At 37.6% G+C, this 20,696-nt stretch overlaps 1 long non-coding RNA gene across 1 annotated transcript; it reads left to right on the top strand.

Moving 5' to 3' along the window:
- The first annotated feature begins 118 nt into the window (after nt 1-118).
- LOC103279022 (uncharacterized) lies at nt 119-6,105 on the top strand. Its single transcript, XR_506494.3, has 3 exons — nt 119-255; nt 2,122-2,569; nt 5,228-6,105. It is a non-coding gene; the product is annotated as an uncharacterized LOC103279022 (long non-coding RNA).
- The last annotated feature ends 14,591 nt before the right edge of the window (nt 6,106-20,696 follow it).

Raw genomic sequence — 20,696 nt, 5'->3', positions numbered from 1 at the left:
TTTAATTAGCTTTCGTTCCCTGCCAAGGTTTACATCCGGCAAGTGACCTATTCCAATAGGGCCCTCTATAGCTAGTTCCGTCTGGCGCGCCACTCAGTGGTGTGTGTTACTTTGATTAGGCTACCCTCTGCTTCCTGTTTCCAGGTAGCTAATCTCGCAGCCAGCTCGAGTTGCAGACTTCTCTCCAACTCTCGCACGGCATTCAGTGAGTCAGCCGTCGTAGACACAACACCCTCTCAAACACTCCGTCTCAAGGTCGGTGTTTCTTGTTGTGGTGAGCTGTTTTCCAGACTGTTGTAGAGGAATGTGGTTACACTTGCCCAGTCTTTGCCTTTTGTCTTTGGTTCTCAGTAAAGTATTTTGTATCTTTAATTTTCTTTATATTGAAAGTTGTAAATAAAATAAAATAAATTTTCCTTTTCTCTCTCTCTCTCCCCCCCCCCCCTTTCTGATCTTAAATAAAACGTTAAAGAGAGAATGACTTTATCTCAGAGCCAATGTTATGGAGAATGGAGAGGGGAGAAGGGACAGGGAACACGAGAAAATTTTCTTCCTCTGTTGTTATTTATTCAATTATCCCAGTTGTCCCAATCTTTTTATTGTTATACTGTTTCCAATCCTTTCTGTCAGCCAATACCATAAGTTTGATTTGATCAACTCTTTATCTCTTTATAATGAACGAGCCAGCTATAGAGGTCACCGTTTACCTGGTTCCCGATTATTTTACTATATTACTATATTGGTCTTCTTTATGGAAGTTAGTGATTCCAATTATATTTCTTACATTCATGTCCGGAGCCCCCTGTCTTCTGGATTATTCTGTTTTCTGTTTCAAATCCTCATTATTGAAGTGAGCGCGGCGTCCGGCTTGTGTCGAGATATCTCCGCTTCACGTGTCGCGCCTTGCTTGCCAGGGTCCCCCGGGCCCACTCGATCCCTCACCCTTGAGGAGTGAAGGATCTTTGGGGTCATCGGGTGTCCTACTGGCTTGGCTACAAGAACAATGGCCCCGCCTCTCCCTCCCTCTTCTGTCAGCCCTGATTGACTGAGAGGCATGCCAACATATTTGGCTTCACCTCTCAGCGGGGCTTGGTCACAGCTACATCTGAAGACATCTGAGACAGATGGAAAAAAGGTGCCTTTTGATTCAAATTCTTAATATTAGGAAGGCAGTGAGCAGGTGCGTTGAAACACGCTTCAAAAGTGCTTTAGATCTGAATTTGATACTAATTTAACGGGCATACGAAAAATTCGCCCAACCTTAGTAACTACCCTTTGATTTCATGAGCTTATACTACATGTGTTATTTTGCATTTGATTTGAGGTATTCAATAGGAATTCTTGGTGTTATTGTTAATGGTAGTTAATGTTATACTAGAAAGTTAAAGGTTTCCCCTGACGTTAAGTCCAGTCATGTCTGACTCTGGGGGTTGGTGCTCATCTCCATTTCTAAGCCAAAGAGCAGGGATTGTCCGTAGACACCTCCAAGGTCATGTGGCCGGCATGACTGCATGGAGCGCCATTACCTTCCCACCGGAGCGGTACCTATTGATCTACTCACATTGGCATGTTTTCGAACTGCTAGGTTGGCAGAAGCTGGAGCTAACAGCGGCCGCTCACGCCACTCCCGTGGTTTGAACCTGGGACCTTTCGGTCTCCAGCTCAGTGCTTTAACACACTTTGCCACCGGAGCTCCTTCGATGTTATAGTATATTTATGCATATTATAACAGCATGTCAGAATGTTCTTGTAGTTCTAAGAAGGCTCCATCACACAGGCATAATGGTGAGAGTATTTTTCTCATCAAAGAATCATGGATATGGATCATGATTTATCTAGATATTTATAGTACAAATCATAAGAATGTTTAATGTTATCCTTACTTGTTTCAAATAAATGAGTTGTATTGGAAACTATATTGTAATGTTGGGTGTACGTATATTCATTTTCTTTTTTGAATTCTCAATTTGGCTGTTATCTATGGATCCAGATTGTTAGTTGATATTCATTCTATTGAAATAATATAACTTCAGTGTTATAAGTAGTGATGCATCTAGTGGAAATACATACCTCTTCTCCTAGAGGGGTTAACTTGGCTCTCTCCTTTCTATCTTTTCACAGGTAGCTTACAAGCTAAAGATTTTTTAAAAATTGTTTCAACAGTCCTTGGAAGACCAATTGTTCAAGGGGAATGGATGCCAGCATAAACATGGAAGAAGCTAATAAAAAGATGTTCAAGCACACAACCCTAGTTAGGAGAATTGGCCCTTTTTACACCAGATTGCCTCTTTGAAAAGAAGATGTTTGGGCCACCTCAAAGGGATCCAGCATGGGAGCATATGAAATTCATATTGAGGTCAACCAAGAAAGCATAAACATGCTGAGCAAGCTTTCAAAGTTCTCCTTCACTATCAGCAGGCAAGAGGAAATGAGTAGGTGGCATGGGAGGAAAGGAAAGCTGATGATCAAGTAGGACTGATGAGATGTTAGGTTTCAAATGTTATAAAATCTGCAAGGGCACTGGAGACACTGCAGTGGTGGTTGGTGGCCTTCATAGCAGCAGGATAAGGTAAGACCTTATTTCCTAAATAGTTTTAGCATTGTGGTGGATGTTTTTAAAATTGATACTAATACCCAGAGCAGATTACCCACCACACTGACACAGAAGTCAATAGCTGCTGCTGAGTGGTTTCAATCTATTCTCCCCATAATATCCTGGTACAAAAATGCAGAGGACATGACTTTCCTCTACCCCGATCCTGCTTTCCCCTCCTGTCTCTGCTTTTTATAACATCTTTGTTTGAAAAGGAACCTGGAGGTCATGAAAACTTGGACAGTTATTTGTGCTTGTGCCTTTATATAACATATTGCCATGATACAGATTCTGAAATAACTTTACACTAAAAAGAAGTGTTTTAAAAAGAAGATTGCCCTTGCAGAGGAAATGTCACCTTTCTGTAAAATGTCAGCTTATTCCAGGAAATGTAAACTGCACAATACTTTGGGACAGACCTTGTTATACAGAATGAAAGGCAAAAAAGGGGGATAATACTGGTAATACCCAGGTACGCTATCATATTGTTTTAATTATCTTTAGGATACATGACTCTTATCTCATGGTAAATTAGCTGATTAAGGGAAAGGTTATGTCATATTTTTTCTGATGTTACTGTTCAAGGAGTGTATTTTATATGATGCTCGTTTTAACAAAAATACAGGGAAAGAGAGCTTTGTACATGACACAATTGAAAAAGAGAAGAAAAATAAACACCTGTGCCTATAATCTCCCTCTAAATTGTGTGTAGGTTACTTGAGACATGCAAACAAGTAAAAGATAGGAGCATAACTTAAAGAGAATACTAAAAAGAACAGGATAGTTTCCAATACAACTCATTTATTTGAAATCCTCCCTGTTTAATTTGCCTTGACCTTCATGTCACAAAACAAAGACACTTAGAAATGTGGATTTTTTCCGCTGTTTTTTTTTTCTTCACTGAAGGAGTCTGTAATTAGAAACACCTGAACCAGAAATGACATAAGTCGGGTAACTATATTGGGATTTAACATGAGACAAGTTTTCAAGCCCTTCAGGGAATACTATCTTTCAGGCTCATCTCAGTATTAAAGAGCAATTATTTTATGCTCTGAATGTTTTTGACGGTACAGAAAAGTGGGGAAGGCAGGGAGAAAGAAAAAATATCTATCCCAATCTTGAAATTCTTGAAATGAAATCTGAAAGAGTTATACATTCAATTTATGTTGAAAGTGGTATATTGTTACAAGACTTGCATACAATTGTACCATACTACAGTTGCAATTTTCTGCATCTCTACACCTTCATGCACTTAATCTAAATAATAAAGTTCATATTTATTTGTGTTACAGTTATAATGTTCTTAACCCATCCCCCTTCATGATGCCGAAACAGAGCTTGGCATAACTACTTATTTAAGCCGAAGTATCTAGACAAAAAAAAATTCTTAGTCATTATGACTATTAACTATATTGTCATGCATAGTGTGGCACACTGGTTTGAACATTGGGCTATGACACTGGAAACCAGTCTTCAATCCCTATTCCACTATGGAAACCAACTGGATGACCTTGGGCAAGTCACATTCTTTTAATCTTGGGAGAAGGAAAAAGCATACCACTTATGAACAAAGCTTGCAAAAAAAAACCCTTCATAGGTTTGCTTCATAGTTGCCATATATCAGAAATGACTTGAATGCACATAACAACAATCAATCAATGCAAGAAAAGAGAGGATAGAATGGAGTTCATATTTACTTATTGAGAAAGCAACCTGTTGCTTTTTGTCACATACAACTTCAGACTTTCTGAACATTAATTTTAAATCCACTAGTTTCAGTACAATAAATAAAATATTTCATGGCAAACAACCAATCATTGCGTGAAGTGCCTTTTTCTTAAAACATTGGCTAGAAATCTGTTGGGCAGTTACAAATCATAAGCACTGTAATTATGATGCTATCCAGTGGATCTCATCTGGATCCCACCCTTTCTCCACTTACCAGAGAGCTGCCATTGATAGGAATATGGCCCCTGTCAGTTGGAAATTAGCTACCCCATGTTCCCACCCATTCTGTGAACAATGTCTAACAAGACAGACAACATCAGAACCCCTGCTGTAGTGTGCCTTTATACCAGAGATTACTGAGGATGATCAGCTAGTTGCTACCTGAATGACAGAGAAGCAGACTTCCATCAAATGCAGCATCTGTTGCAATGTAAGTGCAGGTTGGGGGGACTTTCATAGTCCCTCAAGATTCCCTACAACTAGACGCTACATAGAGATTATGATTATGAAACAGTCATGAGTTATTCTAGATTAATGGTTTTCAACTTGGGGTCCCCAGATGTTTTTAGTCTACAACTCCCAGAAATCCTAGCCCATTTAGCAGCTGTTAGGATTTCTAGGAGTTGAAGGCCAAAAACATCTGGGGACTCCAGGTTAAGAACCACTGTTCTAGATTATACATTCATAACTGCCTATTTCCATCCACTACTTCCATGCAGCTTACTTTGAGTAAATGTGGCTCTTGATAGAATAAAAGTCCTCCCATGGTGTAAAGAAATAAAACATCTACCTTTTACAAAGAACACTCATTAAGAAAATCAACAGGCTTGCATTTCTGTACTCAAGTAAAGCATTTTACAATATTAAATTCTGTAACAAAATTTGTCTTTCATTTTTCTCCTGCAGGTAGTGGTCTGCAAATGTCAGGCTTTATAAACATTTATGACAACCTCGTTAATAACCGAAGCTCAGTGAAGACTATGAAGGGTGATGTTAATTAATTGTCTCCAGGAACATGAAACTAGCTATCAACTTCATTTTATACAAATCTCTTTCCCAGATAATTTGATACAAATGCTTCCACTTCAAAACAAGTGACTTCTTGGTAATTATTTTTCACTGAACAAATAAGACAGATAACAAAGGTGTCTTTCAATCAGGGTGACAAATACTGCAGATTTTCTATCACATTTAGAGTAGTGGAAAAGTCAAAATAGTAATGCATTATTACTATTGTTATTGTTCTTATCATTTTTTGACAGGCATAGATTTCATGGAAAACATACCTATGTATATCTCCAGAGGCAGGAAAATACAGCTATATTTGCTTTTACTTTTTCTGTTTCTAGTGAAATTGTTTTGACAGCTACAGGATATTGGGCTGACTCAAACCAAGAAACCTGATATGGTGGTTGTACAACAGAAAAATATAAAGATGCTGCAAATTTCCTCCCAAAGCTTATCCTAGCTAGAAACTGACAAGGAGCATATTTCAAGGAAAGTAAAGTAATATTCTTGTTTGAAAGTATGTGTATGAACAACATGTTAAGCAAATAAAAGGGCACATATTGTAGAAGACAGTTCTATTGTCAAGATTCCAGCTTTTGTACTACTGTTGTTAGATTCTTATCCTTCTAAATGTTTCAAGTGAAAAAAATATTTTGTACACATCCCTCCTCAATGCATTTATTTCTAGATTGTGGGTTTATATCCCACTTTTCTGCTAAGGCTAGGCTGACAGGCAGTTTCTGACATAATTAAAAATTGTTCCAATGAAAACATAATACATTATTTTTGTTGTGTGTTTTCAAGACATTTTTGACTTGTGGTGACCCTAAAACAAACTTATCACTGGAATTTCTTGGCAAAATTTGTTTGATATTTGTTTCTTCTGAGATTGAGAGATGATTTTCAGTGGATTTCCATGAATGAGTGGTCTGCAGCAGTCTATACTAGTATAAATCACTATGCCTTTGTCTCTAAATAATGTGCAAGGTCCTCCATGGGAGATGCATGCTATGTTCATATCTCTCTGTTCTTCCCCAAATCCACCTTAAGAGCCTCCTTAGCCTCACCAGCTAAGGAGGGTTTTTAGCATTGGCAAGTAGGAAATTGAACCATGAAATGCCAGCAAGCCATAGTACGATTTGTCAAAAACCCATCCCATTTTTGGTCCTTTTTCAGCCTGCCCCCCACTCTGTTTACCTGGAAGGTCCTGAAATCAGGAAGGGGGGGGATACCATTTCGTGATCAGTCAGCAGGAAGCTTCATTTTTGCTCCAGGAAGATTTGGTCCATTGGCGCCAATGGGGAACTGGTGAGGCTCCTCTTTCCATTGTTTTTATGGTTATCAATATTAAAATGGCCACACTTGGAGGACACATTTATGACTGTAAGATTAGAATTCTCAAAAAGCGATTCCTAAGCAATAAGAAGCAGCAACAGCACTGAGACAGAACACACAGAGCTAGCTAGCATGATATAGCTCTCTCAAATCCCAGAACACCACAGAAGATTAGCTCTGTCAAAGCCACCAGGGGGTGGGGAGGACAAACTTGTGGGCGCATGGCTGCTCTTCTCATATGGCAGCTGAATGCAGTTAGATACAGCTGAATATTGGCCGCCATGTGCGCCATTATTTTTGGCCTCTGGTTGCCCCCCTCCCCTCGCCTGCTTAGTTTCCAGGAATCTGGCTGACGAATTGGCCAAATCCCCCAAATATGGTATATCAAAATAATCTCATGCACACCCCTAAGCCATAGTGCATTGCTTCAGCACTCTATTCAGCAATGCCAAAGAGTTCCTTGGCTAGTGAAGTTTCATATCTTTTGAATTGGGTTATGAGAAGGGGTTTCTGCAGTTGTAGCAATGGTACTATAATCATGAAGAAATATTGCCAATTTTTTGAGGTTGTAATACTAGCTTACAATATCATAAATGCTGAACAGGATGCCAGCCTATACATAAAATTTATATATGTTAAAATAAAATTTAAAGTAATTGCACTATTGAAAGAGACATTAATTTAAAACCATTTAAAACTTCAAACTAATAATATTAATAGGTCTAGTACAGTTACTTCAAAACACTTACAGTCACAGGCAATCCATTGCTATAGCTCTGACTAAATAGAAACATCTTTGTTTTTTTGGGTGATGGACAATAAGGATCTGGGAGGAGTCACCAAAAAGGCCATCTTGGTGTATTCCATAAATGTGGGACAAAGAGAAGGAAGTTTCCTGCTCTCAAAGCCTGGGCAGCCTTATATAGGAGCATACGTTCTCTCATCTGGCCTGGACCCAGGTTTTATAGGTCAACTTGTCAACAGACCAGCTGCAGCATTTTGGACCAGCTTCAGTTTTCAATCAGTATCCAAAAAGTTCATAGAGCACAAACTGGCCATAACTATGGCATATGTCACTATGGCCAGATCAGACTTCACCAGGATTAGATGCACCTGGTGCACTAGATTTAATTGTGCCACCTCATTTCTAATCACTGCCAAAACCTATAATCCAGATTCAGGGTAGAATCAATTTTCTGTTTGCTTCAGGAGTATAACACCATGAAGCAAAAATTGAATCCCTATTCTCTGATTGTCTTTTTGCTGAACAGGAGCACTTTTCTCTATTATGAATTAAACTTCAATTTGAGCATTCTCATCCTGTTTATTATTGATACTAAATATGGGTTTAGAGTTAAAATTGCATTGAGATATATAATCTACAAACCACAACACATCTAATGAAAATTATAAAAAAATTAAAAACCCATGATAATATAATAAAAAGGCTATAAAACACAATTTAAACACTCAGTAGATTAAAAGCCCATCTAATGTTGATGACACCTATCACAAATCTCCAGCCAGTATAAAACCAATTGTTTCATACACATGTTAAATACTATAGCATGGGGAGCAATGCAGAAACCTTAGGAACCCCAGGCAAGGGGATCCACCAAGACCACCTTCTGTTTTTGTCCTTTGTGGAAGGACTGAAAAACGGTGCCTCCAAATCTCATCCAGAAAGGAAGTCCAGAAAGATACAATGGTCAATGGCAGTGATGCTGAGAAGTCCAACAAAACCAGCAAGGGCATTTTGCTCCATCCACTTCCTGGAATATATTTTCTGCTGAGGTACTCAAAATTTCATCCATATCATAACCAAGCTTAAAGCCAAGTAGAAATGAATCTGTATGATTAATTTCTTCTCCAAACTTTTACCTGTACTTGTCCAATAACAATGCAGTATAGTGGGGTTCAGTTTGTACTGGTAAACGTATGTGCAGGCTGAGGAAAGGAGAGAGAAATCAAGAATGCATTTTTTAAAATGATGGTATTATAACAACTTGCTTCTTTGGGACACAGCAGAACCTTCAGTCCTTGCAGAGAATAATTTAGCCAACTATCCAGTAAAAGCCCGGATAGTGGCAGCCTGACAGTGACTTTTTGCCCATTTAGAAGAACTGGAAAAATCAAAGTCCTTGATTTTCTTCCTGTCCTTTCCAGATTTGTGTGTGTGTGTGTGTGTGGTGGGAGAGATCAGGCGAGGAAAGAGGAATGCTATCAATGAAAGAAAATGACTTCAGTACTTAATTGGTGTGATATTGCCGAAGCACTTTAACACTTTGATGAAAATTCCTGAATAATAATTTAAAAGTACTCAGTGCAAATGGCAAAAGGCAGTTTCTGACATGTTGCCAGAGTCTAGATATGACATGTCATCAGTGAGTAACATAAGTGAAGTTTTAAACTGTTGCTATTTTAAATGGGACTTTTAAAAATGTATCCAATAGGTTTTTCATGTTCTTAATTTGATGTAAGCTGCCTGCACTTCCATCCCAGGAGAAATGTGGGATGTAAATAAAAAGAATGAATAAAATATTTAAAATTGTGCATGTATATGCCATTTTGCCATACACTGATTCCTGAATAAAAAGCATGTTTTGCCACATAAGCAGAATACGTGCATTTCTTTCCCACAGAAAGCATGCGATTGGGATGGAAAATGTATTATTTTTCTGTGCAACATGCAATATTTTGATACTAGACATTGTAGTTAAGACAAATGCATGTCTTCTGTGTGGGGTTTAACTCATTTTCTTATCACTGTCATCCTATTCTGTAACCCCACTTGGTGCTTCATTCTTTGGTGCTGACCCCTTATAACAATAGGGCCACCATCACAGCAATCCTAAATTGATTTCCCAACTCCCAGAGTTATTTTACAAAGTAGGTTCAGCATAGTGTGGTACATTCTGATGAGAAAGTACTTCTTGCTGTCCATGGTATTTGGTCTGGAGGGGGGCATTTGTCTGTCATTTAGAAGCCCCAAAGGTGAAGCAAACACAGCAAAAGCTGGATGGAATATTTGCCTTTCATTGTGTTCCCTGTGGATATGTTCTTGAGAAGCTTTGTCTTGTTCCAAAATGTGCAAAATATAATCACTGCCCTATAGGTATTTTCCCTGCAGAAATACAGGATTTGAAGAATGAGCAGAATATCTTTTAAAGAAGGTAATTAGTTTAGCAAGATGAGTGGGAGGGGGGAAGCTCAAAACTATGATCAGTCATGTTGCTGACTTCCTACAGGCGCTCAGTGCAATAGGTCTCCATATTGATGAAAAATTCTTATAGAACAACACAGGCAGGACCTCACACTAAAGAAAAGAAACAAATTAGCCAGAAGCAACAATCAATATGTTCCAGCAACTACCTAACAATAGCTAGGAAACTAGCCAGAGAAAAATGGATTGAGAATTTCAAGTTAATTATTGCTATTTTCTTCATAGTAGTAGAGAAGCAGGTTTAGATTTTTATTTTTTTAATGGTTAAAAACCAGACAGTAATTCATTTCAAATTCCCCTAAAATCTTAGGGCACAATGCACACAGGAATGCTATCCCCAGCCACCATTGATTTGATAGAGATGTATGGATTAATAATGATTAGTTTATTCCTTCCAGAGCTGCTAATGATTTGTGAATTTAGCAGTAATTAGCAACATAACCAATTGCACATTTTGGGGGCTTTTAGGTCATAATATGTGCAGTGATGATTATTTCCAGATATGCATAGAATTAGATGGTAAATATTGCAAATTACTATTGAGTTTTTTCCTTTTAACAAAATATTTCTAGCTGATTATATGGATCATAGTTTAATTATATGTACTTTGGGTTATGGTATGCAAGGTTAGGAATATTCCTCAGTTTGGCATTTTCCAAATGTTCACAGGTTATAATTTTTATCCCGTGTTGTCAGTGGTCAGAATTATGGAAAATGTAGAACCTTATCACACACACTGTAAAGAATACTGTTTAAGTAGCCAAATCATGGTTTAACAAGACTTGATGAGGACTGGATATGTAACCACCCCATCACACATTGATTTTCTCCTTTCCATATCTAATAAAATAATTTGTTTTATCTTATCACATAGCAGAGGAATGTTAATTTCGTTCTTTAAGCTCATTCTCTGACCTCCACTGGAACTTTAGTGCCAACCATTTTGGCAAAGGAAAGTTGAACAGGATTGAATGACCACCCCCAAAACACGTCTCAAAGGTCGTTGGTACAAAGGATGAGCTGCAGACGAGCTGCAGATGGGGGTATGATCAAACACAAAAAGTGCCTCTGACATGCAAAAAGAAAATTAAGCTAAATGTAATCTATTGTTTCCTACTTTAAAAAAAGAAAAAATACTCTACTGTCTGCAGATTACAGATGCCTATGGGTTACCCACAAAATGGACCATACATTATGTGACAGGCCCCACCAAAAACAGTATGCAAAGGGCTTCAGAGATGGGGTATGTAACTGTCTAACACATTTGGAATGTCTAACATTAGCTTAAGAGCTGTGTGTAGTGGGAGGATTAAGAATGGTTGTCCCCTTGTACCATTTCAGACAGTATTCAGACTGAAAGATGAAATTTTAGGGAAGTGGGGAGCTCTCTTACTTACAAGTTCTTAGCAACTTACACCCAATAAAAGGACAGTAGTGGTAGAACCTTCTTCCTGATGTTTTGCAATTGTCATTTCTATTGTATTTGCAATGAATATTTTACATGGTTGTACTTTTGTAATATCCTCGGCTACAGGCTGAGATAGTACAGATCATTATACCATCTCAGAATTTTAAGACTTCATTTTGCTATGTGGACTAAGGATGGAAAAAGATTTTAGTTGACTCCACAGTCTTTGTGAAAGTAGCACTTTTGTACCTTTTAAGATTTGACTCAAATATTCATATATCTATGTGGCTTACATAGCATTTTGAAGGAATAAAACACAACACATATATATTCATATATCTATGTGGTTTACATAGCATTTTAATGGGATAAAACACATATAACACTCTGTGTGTGTGTGTGTGTGTGTGTGTGTGTGTGTATCACAATATATACAATACAATATATATTTTAAAATGCAAATGGCTGTGATGGGGTAGCTGAAAAATTATGCAGAAAAAGTTAAACTATATCAACTATGCAAGTAAAATCTATAACAAATATAAAATAAAGGGGAAATGTAAAAACTGAATTATCATGAATTTCACTGACGGATGAAAACATTTCCAAGTAATGCTGTAGGTGACAAAATTGGACAAAATGCAGCTGGGACTTGAGAACTGAGTGCGCTGTTCTCATATCTCCACTGTGGGCCTGACTGAAGGGACTGTAGAAGGGGGAGTATTGAGAGACATTCATCCTGCCTCACTCATGTAAGTCAAGTGGAGGGGAGGTGGCTATTTCATTTCCTTCCACGTTTTCCTATGACTGTCAATCTTTTTGTTATCACATAAAATCAGTTAAGGAGGGAAAAACTGAAAAGTTGCACAATGTCTTTAGATTACTGGGCTTCATGAGAACCACCACTCCTCTTGATGTTCCTCCAGCAGCAGCAAGGGTGTCCCTCTGGGCAGCTAAACCTGACAATTCTAACTGGATGGTCCCCCACGAGGGTCTTCCTCCAGGGGCAAACTAAGAATGGGCAACTTGGAAGTCCCTGAACAGACTGAGAAGCAGAGTGGGCAGATCTAAAGACAATCTGGCAAGATGGCACTACTTGGAGGAGTCCTCCACCTTGTGTGACTGTGGAGCAGAACAAACAACTCCGCATATGTATGCTTGCCCACAATGCCCTGCCTCATGTATGGAGGAGGAGTTGTTTAAAGCTACGGACAATGCGGTTGCTGTTGCCCGCTTTTGGTTCTGAACTATTTAGTTGCTTGTGATTTCCTTCCCCCCCCCCCCCCCCATCATTTTGAAATGTATTTGCCATGCAATGCTTTTGACACGAAATAAATAAATTACTGGTACTCAGTAGACTAGGATTTCTTCTACATTGACCACGTAGGTCTGTTCTGAAGAAACCATTGTGGCTGTGGGGATGATTAAATTGTCATTTCCAGAACAGGTTTGAGGCCAGGATGGTGAGTGCATTAACCACAGAATGTGGCCTTGAACTAGTTCCAGAATCCATAGTATTTGCAACTTGACTACGGATAACGTGAGGGATTTCCCCCTATTTCCAAGGGAAATGAACACATGTGCTCTAAAGGCATATGAGATGGGGAAAAACAGCAAGTGGCAGTTAGCAATGAAGGTATTTAGTTATCTATCCCAGGGAATCAATTGCCCATCTACTGCTCAGCCATGCCCTTGGGCATTTTTTGTCAGCCTCCTTCCCACATTCTGTGTGCGTTGCAAGATCAGAAATAACTGGGTTAAGAAGATAAATTTGAATTCCATGGATTAAAGTAAGGAACAGACAACTCATACAAAAGCCTCCTCCAATATTTGTTTTTATTTATTTATTTAGATAGGCTTCATGCAGTAAATTTTTATCTGAGTGTAAACACTCCATTCTGGGAACATATATTTTATTGAACAGCTTCTCTTACTTTCTTTTTCCCTCCCTCCTCCTGGTGCTTAGTAAGCCAGTAAAAAAGGAGAGAGGAAAATAGTAAAGGGAATAACTATGTGACCATATCCAGAAATGAAACAAATAATATTGAAAATTCCCTTGTACTGCTGAAAGCAAGTTCGTCAACACTACTTTTTTCCTCCTTACCCTTCCCTTTTTATGAAGGACATGTCACTTCTTATTTTAAATGCATGAAACAGGTTGGCATTGTTCACTCCGAATTATTGTATCATATCATAAATATTGGCCATGGTGGTCTACGCCTTGGTTACATTGCACTGTAATGGGCTCTACATGGGGCTGTCCCTGAAGAGTGCCCGGAAACTTCAATTCGTCCAAAGAGCTGCAGCCAGACTACTTACAGGTGCTGGACCCAGGGAGCACACAACTCCTCTGCTACAGCACCTCCACTGGCTGCCAATTTATTTCCGTGTCCAATTCAAGGTGCTGGTTTTGACCTTTAAAGCCCTAAATTGTTCAGGTCCAACTTACTTATCTGACCGCATCTCCTCATACCAACCGGTCTGATCTTTAAGAGCTTTAGGGGAGGCCCTATTTTCACTTCCACCACTGTCGCAAATGTGACTGACATCAATGAGGGAGAGAGCATTCTTGGTGGCCACTCCAACGCTGTGGAACACCCTCCCAAAAGAAATTAAAACAGCTCCCTCCCTTCCTTCTTTTAAAAACCAACAATAACATTTCTGTTTAGACAGGCTTTTCGTGAGGAAAATTTACCTGGCGTAACAGGAAACATCACACATTATGGACTGGAGCAAAGTGCAAAAACTCATATAACTCAATATGATGCCACATGAATGTAAATGTACACTGTAGCTGTTTCTCAAATTTGCTTATTTTATTATGTTTATATTTATTATTGATGTATTTTGATAGCTGTTTATGTGATTTTAATATGTTGTATGCCTGTGAGTCCTGTTAGGGAGAAGAGTGGGATATAAATAAAGATGTATTACTTACTTTACTTAGGCGATCCCTTGCTGTCCGAATATAATGGCCCTCCAAGATTTATTGTTAAAGATTTATTATTAAATATTTATTATTATCATTATCATTATTATATTGCACTATATACCATTTTAGAACATAGTGAAAATAAAATATGGCCTACTGTATAGGGGTTTTATAAAGATTTGTTGATATATTGGTGGTGTTTGAAAATTGCAAACTTTATATTTGAATTTTTCAAGTGAAGCATAAAACCAGATTGCTCTGTAAAGATAGACATGCGATTAAAAACGTGTGATTAAAAATTAAGTATGATGTGTATGTATATATGTGCATAAATACCTTTGCCTGTCCATTTGTCCATCCATCCAATGATACACACAAATGATTTCATTCTTCAGATTTTCCTAAATTGTGTGTGTGTGTGTGTGAGAGAGAGACAGAGAGTGTGTGTATATACACACATATATAGATATATGTGTCCTACATTATGTTATTATTCATGGCTATAGCAGAACTTGCCAATGAATTGGATTTACCTACATATTGACTCAGCATTCAATGGCTTGACTTTAACAAGGATTTTTAACAGGATTATAGCCATTATGCTTTCTTCCAATGTACAGAGGTCATTTTAGAAATACATTTCCCACTCCCATTCCATATAAGTTGCAGTGATCAACCATTCATATACATTGAAGAGTATTCCAAAACTGTTTAAAAATACATTTTTCAAGTAGTGAAAAATTCAGATAAGAAGACTCTGGACACATTTTCTGTGCAGGGAACAGCCTTTTCTTTATGGACAATAATATTTCAGAACAGAGATATTAATTCCTGTGCAGAAACTGCTCATTTCTGGAAAAAATGTTGTTTTCTGAACAAAGCTAACATGTGAGAACTTTGTGCAGAAAATGTCCTAAATTGCAAATAGCTTTGGAAAACTGTGTAGCTTTTGAAGACTTTCTCAGAACAAGAAGAAAATTGCTGAAATTGCTCATTACTACCTATGAGAGCAAACTTAGTGAAGAGTTACATCTGTAGGAGCAACCATCTCACTTCATAAAGCAAGCACACAACAGAGGGTGCATCTACACTGAACCACTAATGCAATTTGACAGAATTTTAATTGCTATGACTCAGTGATATGGAATCCTAAAAGCTTCATTTTACAAAGTCTTTAGCCTTCTCTGCCAGAGTGCTTGATGCCTCATCAAACTACAATTCCCAGGATCCCATAGCATTGAGCCATCACATTTAAAATGGTGTCAAACTGCATTAATTCTTAGTGCTCCCAAAGTAGACTGAAATAATTGATAGAAGGTATAAGATTGTAAATTGTAAAATGTCTGCTCTGCTACAGATAAAATTCCCTTTTTTCAGACAAAAGTGTAAGTACAATATTCACTTAGTTCCTTAGATGCACTATTGAATCTTTTTGCTTCTTCCAAGTGAGAATAAAAAAGAATAACTTATTTTGGACAGGCAATGGCATACATTCAGATAGTGCTGTACTCCCCTATTCCCACACATTCCAGTTCCCCATTGGATACTTGTTGATTGACTTCACGGGCCTTGCCTCTCTTGCCTTTTCATTGCCTGAACAAAGGCTCATACATAGAGAGATACATAATGCAGACATATACACCTGGTGTGAGTGCAGAACACTTCCCAGTTCTCACTATGCACTATAATAATTGGTAAGCTATAGTCTACTTCTGCCTGTGAAGTCTGCTCTGAAGCTTGTGTAGATAGATACAGCTCTGTAAAAGACAGCAGCATATTTAAAATGTTTCAACACTGTTATAGAGCCCCAGTATTTTCAGATCACTATATATATTTAAGGGGAAATGACATTTCTTGTTTGTTAGCTCATTCTATGCTTTATTCCAGATGACTGCCAGTCATTTCTGTCCCCATCATCTATCATAAAATCCAATAAAAACAGGTAAACATGACATTTCAACCACTGGAAGATGTATTCTATTAGTGGTAGGAAGAAATAGTGTGGCATGAACACTCCATTGTGATTTTGGAGAGGTTTTGCCCCTAGAATTCTGTTCCAAATAGGTGAGAGTGTGAAGATCAACGTTTCTATAGTACACATTGAAGCCAGAATCTTAAAGGTAGAAATGTCACCATTCACATTTATTTTGTTTCTTGTCATTTGGTTTTACATTCTTGTTGAAGTCACCCAAGGCAACACACATTCTGAACTGACATTTATGCCTACTCTATAGTGAATGGGGTAATTAACAAATGTTGTTGAAATTTGTAGAGAAACATTTGAATGCGCATTTGTGGATAAATAGTAAAGTTGTCAAAAATCCAAAACATTTTCATGTGAGCATTGTCTTGTGGCTTCTAATCATACACAGATGTAATCAAAAGTAAAATAAAACAACTTTTGGGATAATTGCAGACTAGCAATCTGATCTCTTGAGCTGTTCTTTCAACATCTAAGTAGTCTATCCTATAGTATATTATATTTTGAACTGTCAGAGAAATATTTTGTTAATGCCCAAAACTCAATTTAGGAATTCTTCAACATTTATGCTCAGTTCTGTACTCTATTTTGGGATTCTTTATGCAATATTGAAAACATGACAATGAACAATCACAACATTTCTATAATGAGCAAACATCTTTCAGTAAGAAATTCACAAGCTATCTTGTGGAAATGTTAAGAATATTCACCAGAATTATTATTATTATTATTATTGACAAGAAAAGCTGTTTGAATGTACTGCAGGAAAATTTCAATTGCCAGTAACTGTTTTCACTTTCAGTACAAGATTAAAACAAGGAGTTATTTGATTTTAATTATGATTTTTGTAATTTGAGCATTACATGAATGTATGGACAAAAACTGGCATTTTTAGTGGTAGTGTTATAAGTTAGGTTTATGATTTCATGACTCTTCCTTATTCACATTTTCAATCAGGTGCCATACACATGACCATAAATGTCACCAATATTTACCTTAAAGTCAGTCAGCAATTCCAGTATTAGAAACATAAGTAGACACCACTGTAGGGTCCTACTGAAATTCTTTGTTGCACAGTTGCTCAGTGGAGGAAAGTACATGGTCATTCTATCCTTCGGATTTCCAATTACTAACACTGCAGGGTTGGCTGAGTAGTTTTAAAGGCGGGTTTTAGGGGTTAGATCTGATATAGATCAGATCAGTCCTTTTACTGCATGACAGGGGGTTGGACTAGATGGTCCATGTGGTCTCTTGCAATATTCTATGATTCTATAGCAATAATATTCAAGCTTTATTTTAATGCAGGGTCTTGGCCAAAGTCAGAAAAATACTTCCCCTTTCCCCTTTGGGAAGAAAAGAGCACACACACATACTGCAAGCATAGAAAGACTGCCTGATTGATGTAAAAAGGCTTGATTGAAAAAAAGTCTTGAAAAGGCTGATTGATTTAAAAGTCTGATTAAAAAGATCCCAAGTGCACAATTAGCTATCACAGCTATTGTAGTTTTATGTGATTGCACTATTACACAATTGGCCAATTTGTGCAAAAATTGTTCTTGTATACATGAGAATGCTTGTTGAAAACAAATGTCTTGCTATCTTGCAGAAAAGTAAAAAAAAAAAAAAAAGATGGTTTCTTGATCATGATAACCAGAGGAATCAAGGTTTTCATCCCTATTATGTAATTATCATCATTGAGAAATACACCAGTGACAAATAATATATTTACTCAACATACTGTAGTTGTTGCTCTATTGAATTTTTGCCTGAAAATCTGTCTGTCTCTATCTAACCATTCATACATCCTACCATACATGTTTAATTTATGTCTGTATGTGAAACAAGGTTGGTTTCTAATTCCTATCTCTGAAGGCACAACTACACTGAATTGTAATGTTGCTTGAAACTGGTTTGGGAAGAACTGGGTCACTGCATAAGTGATTAGATTCACAAGTCTGGGGTTTCATTTAAAGCCAGGTGGGTAATTAGTACATTAGCCACAAAACATGAACTCAAACTGCCCTGCAAGGATGTTTTCCATTCTTGAGACCATACCCTTGGGAAACTTTTGTGCAGTACCCACTATGAAGCCTATAATGTGCTTCAGCAGAGACGGGTGTCTACAATGCATTTTGTGTTTTGTGGAACTGATTCACCCTGGGATACCCAAGCACCTGCTGCAATGAACTATTTGGCTGAACTCTGACTTTCTCGTGACTTCTTAAATGTGTTGCTTATCTTTAAATGGATGCAGCCACCATGGTTTTGAGTGCAGATGGGGCCTTAGGTTCGTGGAAGGATAATCCCTGCTACTTATCATCTAATTCTGTCTGGAGTCACTCTGAGCAACTTCTTAACACCAAAATACCCAGTTAAGAAAGTGGTTAAAGCCCCTCGATAAATCAGATTACCATTAGCATGCCAATTAAATATTTTCAAACCATGGAGTTCCAGGACATCTAAATTAGAATGAATTGACTCTTTTGGTACTATTTCAGTCTTATACGTATTCAGACAAATGGATACACATCTACATTTCCCTCAAGGAGAAACACAGACAGAGAAATTTCTAGGTACATCTTCTTTATTACACTTCATAGCATTGTATGCGAGGCATAATTTTTCCATTCTCTTAAATATAAGCCATATGGCCATCACATCATGTGCATTGGGCCACCCATAGGGTCTTCTGATGCTTCTACACTGACACTATAATCTAGCTTGGAACCAGTTCAATTGTGTGATGAATAGTTTGAAAGGTCTAAAACCAGTTAGAGGCCAGGGAGGTGATTACATTGAACATGCATCAGTGCATCCGAGGCATAAGGGGTGTACCAAAAAAAAAAAAAAAAGGAAAAAATTATAGGTATGAAGGGAGGCAATTAATTATCCCTCCCAGAAATCCACTTATCCCCTTCTGTCCAGCCATCCTTTTGGAGTACATTTAGCAGTCCCTGTTTAGAATATTTTAATGTGTTTCAGCAGGGTCAGGTGTCTACAATGCATTCTGTATTTTATGGAACCAATTTTGCTCTGGACCTGGGATACACTGACATCAGTTGACCTCAGATGTTCCTGGACTTTAAAAAAACATACTATATCACCCTTATTGCACATTGCAGCACACATTAGAGGTATGTTTTCTGTGGCAACAGTGGCCTTGAGTCAGCTTCAAACTGCATTATAGCATCAGTGTAGAACAGTGGTTCTCAACCTGGTGTCCCCAGATGTTTTTGGCTTTCCAGAAATCCTAACAGCTGGTCAACTGGCTGGGATTTCGGGGAGTTGCCGGCCAAAAACATCTGAGGACTCCAGGTTGAGAACCACTGGTGTAGAAGGACCCTCAGTCTCCTTATTCCACTCTTCAACAGGCTGGGAAATAAATAATACATATAAGAACATCAGCCTTCTAAATCTGTTGATTTAATATTGTCCTTATATCATCATAATCATGTTCTTATAATCACAGTTTCCATAGTGTCTATTAGGTTATTATAATTTCTAAAGGCTTGTACCTACAGCCAGCCTTTTCCATTATATTCGTTGTCATTTTATACTTAACCAAAGATCCATCCCAATTTCATCTCCTTGTTTAAATTTACCACTTGAACATACTTACGTGTAACACAAGAATTCAGTAAGTACTTCCTATACAAATCTCAGATATGATAAATGTGAAAATTGTGGTAAATTCTTATAAACATTAAAATTAAATGAAATTATTAACCCTCTGACCAAATACAACAGGCACTGCTATTATCAGCAAGAAGAGGGCTGTATTCTACCTGCCTGTCAATCAGCTATTCTAACTGAACAACTTGTCTTGAAAAAGTGAATGCAGCCCCAAACCAAACATGGTTGAGAACAAAGGGATTCAAATCCAAACACTGAAGAATTAATTACTTAATGACTGAGGCTTAGGCAGACAAATCTGATAAGTTTCTCTTCTCCTAGATTCAGGTGTTGTTGTTTTATGCAAAATCTCTTTCCATCCTGAGTAGGAAAGATTTTTGTGAATTTAAGTAGATTCCTATTTAAAATTCTAACTCATTTGTCCCATAAAGCATATTTAAAAAAATCTTTTGTTTGGATTTAAAATTATAGCTGTAGTATGTCTAGAACTTGTTTTCTTGCTACTTTTAGACTTTGAACCATTACGGATATTCAGGTTTCATTCGATTAAATAGGCCTCTCCATGTCCAATTACAAAGGGTGACATTCAATCAACTTTTGCAGAATTGCTTGACATTTTTTCTGTTTAAAGATATAAATGCAAAGCAAGAACAAATAATAAATGTCTATTCATATTATTTCAAGTAGACAATCTCAGTGAAAGCAGCCACATATAGCAAAATACCTTTGGAAAATCTCTTTTTAAAATACAGCAAATCTCCTACTAGGCTTGTGCATGGATTCATTTTGGACATTTGCCTTTGGCTTGTCTGGCTTGGTCAGGTGGTTCAGAAGCCCATAACACCATGGGCTCCA

The sequence above is a fragment of the Anolis carolinensis genome, chromosome 5 (genome assembly GCF_035594765.1).
Source record: "Anolis carolinensis isolate JA03-04 chromosome 5, rAnoCar3.1.pri, whole genome shotgun sequence".
NCBI classification, from domain to species: Eukaryota; Metazoa; Chordata; class Lepidosauria; order Squamata; family Dactyloidae; genus Anolis; species Anolis carolinensis.
The sequence above is the reverse complement of the archived record's forward strand: the minus strand, read 5'-3'. Positions and strand labels throughout refer to the sequence as shown.